Source organism: Meleagris gallopavo, chromosome 16, assembly GCF_000146605.3.
Source record: "Meleagris gallopavo isolate NT-WF06-2002-E0010 breed Aviagen turkey brand Nicholas breeding stock chromosome 16, Turkey_5.1, whole genome shotgun sequence".
Lineage (NCBI taxonomy): Eukaryota > Metazoa > Chordata > Aves > Galliformes > Phasianidae > Meleagris > Meleagris gallopavo.
Window position 1 is genome coordinate 3,955,729 of NC_015026.2, and position 6,411 is coordinate 3,962,139.

Genomic DNA, 6,411 nt, shown 5'->3' on the forward strand with positions numbered 1-6,411 from the left:
TTTTAATTCAAATGGTTTCTCATACATAAAAATGTTACAATACTGATATGCTTTGAATTCAAGTGTTTTGTGCTTCCAGAAAAAAAGAAGTAGAGATGCTGAGGGGATATTTTTCTTATACGGACTGCTTCATTTTCAGTCCGGATAGAAGCAGGTAAAAGATACAGATTCCTCCCATATCCTACTGATAGGAGGCAGAGACGTGACTGCCTTGTCTCTGCAGGTTCTGTGCACTTCCTCACAAGCTACAAGGCTTTTCACTACCAATTTACATAGTTTTATCTTAAACTTCCCAATAAAACCATGGAAAGCTTTTAGTTTATGCTAGCTCGTACCTGGATATCTCACAGCAGCCTGTGCCAGTGTCATATCGCACATCTTCCGACATGCGGGCCTACATTTCCATAGTTTCCTTAAAGAAGTGTCAGCACATTTATGAGTGGGCTTGAAAATCCTTGAGTTCAACCAAACATTTTAATGTACATTAGTAATTCTTCCTCATTAGTCTTTCTGAGTCTCCTCCACCCTGCCCTAAGTGCCACTGTTCAACTTCCACAACATTTCCAGCTTTCCAGACTATTTGAGTACTTATGTATTTACTTGCTGAGTAATTTGTCCATATAAGTTATTTTATAAATATTTTAAAAGCAACTGCTTTTTGCATGATATATACACACAATTGTACGTTCGCACTGCTAAGAGTGAGGGTGTAGGACTACACAACCTGCATGAAAGATTACACGACACAAAGTGACATTGAATTTATAAAGGCAATGAGAGAGACAGCGAGAGGTGACATCTGACTGGATCGACGGCTGAAGCTGCAAAAAGGAACCACCTTTCTGAGCACACAAGGGCACAGTAAACATTGAGCTGAACTTAATGAGGTTAATCCACCAAAGCCCCAAAAGACAAGGTCAGGGAAGCAGGAAAGCTAGAGGTGCAGAAAAGATTGTTAAATGCAAATGTACCGTCCAACCAGGTCTATTAAAAGAGTTTTATTTTGAATTCTAGCTTTCAATAAAATTCCCAGAGCGCTGCTTTTCCAGGCGGACATTCAGCTCCCAAAGGCACAAGCCCCCAGAAGCGCAGCTCCTACAGGGCCATGGTGAACAGGATGCAAAGCGGGTGCTTTGTATCACACATCTCCTGCCCTCACTGTGCTGCAGGTGCTAAGTGCTGTGCTCCAGAAATCCCTCACATGCTCACACACAGACCAGTGCACAGTGATATGTTCAGAAAAGAACACATTGTCAGTCTGCTGAGCAGGCCTGGTCCAAGACCAGCAGGGGTCAGAGAGATACCCATCTGACCACGGCTCAGTTATATTACATCTTTCTTTCTACAGCAAGTCAATTCCGGAAAGCAAAAAGCAACTCTAACTTGACTTAATAAAGCTTTTCTCTCCTGAGGGCTCTTAAAGGAGAAAAATCACTCCTATCATGAGCTGCTCTGAGTTTTAGAAGTGTAAGTGTTTTGCCAAGGCTCAACATTGCGGACACACTGCATCCCACACACATTTAAATAAACACACACTGCTCTGTGTTTTTCCTTCTTCAAATACATATGTGGAAAGAGCAGTTAAAAGGGAAATGACACACGTTTAACCTCTACCCTTCTGATGTGAAATTTAACACCATTGATATATAAAAAGCTGAGATTGTGATGAGATCTATGAATGCAGTTTCAGATGGTTCTTTTCTCTTTTTCACTTTTTACACTATCTATCCTTAGTTTATACCCTGGCCCTAAGAAAATACTTCAGCTACCCTTTGACCTTAGCACCATAAATTTGTTCTCATACTGAGAAGTAAGCAAAGTTGGCTTGACAGGAGATGTGCAAAAAAGTCTTTTGACTAAAAACAAATGAACAAAAATCACACACACACAAAAACCTATTACCTACTACAGTCAGAGGCCCAAATAACTCAGGACGCATCAGAAGATTGTCATTAATTACATGGAAAATGTCTTGATTTCTATTAATAAAATAATAATAATATTAATAGTGACAAATTAATAATAACAATAATAATTGTTACTAAGAGCAACATGCTGCCTTGCCCCTTCTCCAGCCGCTGTGCTTCCCCAAGAGACATTTGCTCTCCTGTGAGGTGGGGGATCTGCCTGGATGTGGATGCTATCTGCACTGCAGCCATGCCTGCAGGGCTGGTACAGCCACTATACTGGGGAAGAGGTCTCCTGGCCTGAGCTCTTAAGAGGTTAATGTGATTGAGGAAGGGATGGCAACCAAAGTGGAATCAGTGAGTGAAAAATGACTTTCCTGCATTACGCTTCCTAGCATAACCATTCAGCACTTTCCTATTTCAGCTGTTTCTCAGGCCCATAATAAACGAAGTTTTAGTGAACTGAAAGCCTTTTCTTTTCAGAAAGGTGCTTCTCTCTTTTCTATTGTGATGTCCGGGCTTTTGGGCAAGGTATAATTTAGGTAAGATGGACAAAATATAAAATATTCATTTTTTAAGAGCCATATTTCATCCTCTTCTGACCGTCTCTCTCCCTAGAGCTGTCTGTACCTGACATATAAATAGGCACATCTCTATCATAACAAGCTAGAATCGTCATTTCTCACAACTGAGCAGGAAATTCTTTACTGTAATCAATTTTATTCAATATCATACAAAAACATATATGCTGTTTCACTGTTTCTCAAGAACACAGTAAGCAGGAATACATTCCCAGCAAATACAAGCCATTGCTCTGAACTTCAGAAATCATCACTGCTCCAAATCCAATTTTTCATTTTTTAGAAGTGCCACAAAAAATGCTGCAGCAGCAGAGAAACTCCCACTCCTGGATCTCAAAGCAAGCTCATCTACTGCCAAAACCAACAGACAGCTCTTCTTCCTCGAAAACCATAAGCAGCAAAAAAAGCCCTTTGGCTGGACCAGCCTTTGGTGAAGGACAAAGACCTGAGTGTGTTGGGAAGCAGTGAGAGGGAAAACAGGCTCATGTGCTGTATGGCCTCTCATTTTGCCTCCATCAATAGTAAGTGGCCAAAAGGTTTCTGTTAGACTCTCTCCAGGCAGCACCTAAAGGACAATTCAACTTCAGAACCTTTTCAATCTTGTCTCTCTAACTGAGGCTGCCAGTCATAAACAAACACTAATCAGAGCTCTAAGTCATTCAAATAAATAAATAAATACATAAACATTATAAATCCTGAGTTTGGTTTAGACTACAAGGAACTTTTCCAAATGATAGCAAATTTCACTGAAACGCCCTTCTGAAAATATGACATGGAGAGTACAGATTCCCTGGTCAGACCCATTCTGTGCCACAAAGGGAGACTGATTGCCAAGTACCATCCCATCTCACCTGTCATAAATATGCCTATTTAAAAATACCCGCCAAGAAAGTGTGATTACCAGTGTCCAGCATAAGACATTATTTCAGGAAGCTTGCATCTTGAAATTATCCTCTATTAATCTAGACTCTATTTCCAAAGCTGTAAGAGCAACTTTGCAACCTCTGTAAAAATAACATCGTTGTTAAGTGAGAGAACAATTTCTCAAACCTGCCACAATGTCTTTAAGGCTGATGGAGGAAGCTGTTTTCTTTAGTGTGTAGGTAATGTTTGGCATTACAGGATGAATCGCTGTTAAAGAGAGAGAGATTTCAAGTTTTAAACACATCTTCACAGAAATCCAGAGCTGTTATAGTATTAAGAATGAAGATGATCAGAACTTCAGATAGCACAGCCCCATCAGCAAGCAAAGGATTGTAGTGACCCTAGAGCCTATTTTTAAGGACTTATTTTTAAAAGTGAGTTGTCACAGGGACCATTCTATAACTTGGAGAGAGGAAGGAGTTACTGAGGATGGGAGAAAGATAAAGGGCTGTTAAAAGTGATTGCTTTTAAGAAATAACTTCCAAAGAATGGCAGAGTCCTTTCTTCTTATAAGCACAGCAATATAATATATACCATATATACTTATTTATTTAAAGAAAAAGAGGAGTTACCCTGCGTTCATTTGACTATTAAAGACAGGGTCATGTAATTTCTCCTGGGGAGAAGTGGAAATTTACTCCACATATCACCAAGATCATCTATTTCTTGAAAAATGTTTTCAGAATCTAATATTTACCATCAAATTCATTACAGACGTTAATATCAAGTGGCAACTGAACATGGCAAAGGCAAATTTGTTATTTTGCTATTGGTTAACGTAGTGCTTCCAATAAATCACTGGACTTTAACCAGGATTATCAAAGCAAATAAACACCAATAGTAAAGCTCCTGTGACTGATGAGGAAAAAGTTGAAAAACCTCAGGAAAAATACAGAAGAGTGTATTTGAGGGAGATACTGACTGAAAACAAACCAGAGGTCTAGTAGTTAAATCAGTGCTACAGGAACTGAGAGCTACAAACAGGAATGGTTTCAGTCAAAAGCACACAAAAAGAGAGTTTTTAATCAATTACTCAATTTCTCTAAAGTTACGTAGTAAGCTTTCCTAACTTTGCAGTTCATCATTGTAATGACCCAACACATTATCAATCCTGAAAGCTGACGCTTAGGAAGTAAGAACATAATTGAGATGAAAACCAGCCGTCCCTACAAAATCAGCTCTTTGTTATTTAAATCCCATTATTGACAAAGTTACTTATTTTTTTTCTGACCTGGCCTCATCTGTAACTTATTGCCAAATCTGTAGGTTTTGCAACTACATGCCGAGCTCAACCTGGTCACACCCCAAACCAATACACAGGCTGCACGCAGGCCACACCGCCTGTCTGTTCACATCACGCTTTGTGCCACAGAGCAGTGAGGAAAAAGCAGTAATGGAGGATGCTGTCAGCCCCAATTACTGCCCAGGCCTTCAGCGCAGCGCAATCCCGCCCGACATTGCCATGGGCAGCCTGCCTGCGCTTGGAGTCAGCTGCACCAGGAAAACAGCCCCTCATCGTTTCAGAGTAAAAAGTTTAAATGACTGAGCATCGCACTTGGAGAAGGCTTTTTAGTGCATCATTAATAATGCAATGAGTTAGACACTTTATTGTCTTAAGAGATGTGCTTGATTGAGAGCAAGGGGAGAGAACTTTTTGTTCTTCCCTTCTGAAGCAATGTTTTTCTTAGAAAGATGGAGCCCAACTGCTCTGCTCTTCCCACAGTCATGGACACCATTCCCCGTAGAGATGGAAGATTGATGCAGTGCCAGGAGATTCACTGCAAACATCTGTGCTTTACTGACTGCAACTGCACCTCAAAAAATTGGGAAATGTATTTGGTGAAACAGTGAAAATTTCCTTTGTCAAGGAAGGTTATCCTCCCCCTCTGCTCTGGGAAGGCCATATCTGAAATGCTGTATCCAGTTCCAGGCTTCTCAGTTCAAAAAAGGCAGGAATTTTCTAGACAGAGCCCAGCACAAAGATGATTGGGGCCTGGAGCATCTCCTGCATGAGGAAAGGCAGAGAGACCTGGGCATGTTCAGCCTGGAGAAGACTGGGAGGGGATCTTGTCAATGCTTTTAAAATATCTAAAGGGCAGGAATCAAGTGGATGGGGCCAGGCTCTTTTTGGTAGCATCAAGCAACAGGACAAGGGGCAATGGGCACAAATTGGAACACAAGTAGTTCTATCCGAACACAAAGAAAACTTGCTGACTTTGGGGATGACAGAGCACAGAAACAGGTGTCCAGAGAGATGATGGAGTCTCAATCTCTGGAGACATTCACAACACTTCTGGATACTTTGCTGTGTGATCTGCTGTAGGGAGCATGCTCTAGGAGAGGGTTGGACTAGGTGATTTCCAGAGGACCCTATCAACCCTCATGAGTCCTTGATTCCTAAATATATCAAGATAATCAACACAAAATGACTATTCACAAAGTTGGCAAAACTCCCTTGAACTGCCCAGAACTGAAGAAGTGGTTGAACTTCAGACAGCTTTTCAGTAACAAAAGATAACAAAAGTAACAAAATAGACATCTTGGCTTCTCAGAAGTCACTCAAAGATTGTTTTCTGGTGGCAGCACAGCACAAATCCAACTGCTTCAGTAAGATTGTGATTCATAAAAAAAAAAAGTTACAGGGAGAATTGAGTGTTTTTCCTGTATTTGTGGATGAGATGCTATTTGTGGATGAGATACCTAGGGGAAAATGCAACTCTTTATAACGCAAGAGCATAAGACATGGCAAATATAATCAGAGAGAATACAAATAGACAGGAGAATAGCTTTCTCTGACAAATACTGCATTAAGTTTAAGTGGAAAATGTACTACTCGGTATGAAGCCTCATTAAGAGCCTTACAAGTTTCTGATGGTCATGGTTAACAAGCAATTTTTATAGCACTTTTTAAAGTTTCTCCTGCATCACCCTTTTACTAGCCCATACCTATCTAGCAACTTTTTTTTTTTTATTTTTTTAACTTTCAACTAAAATTATTA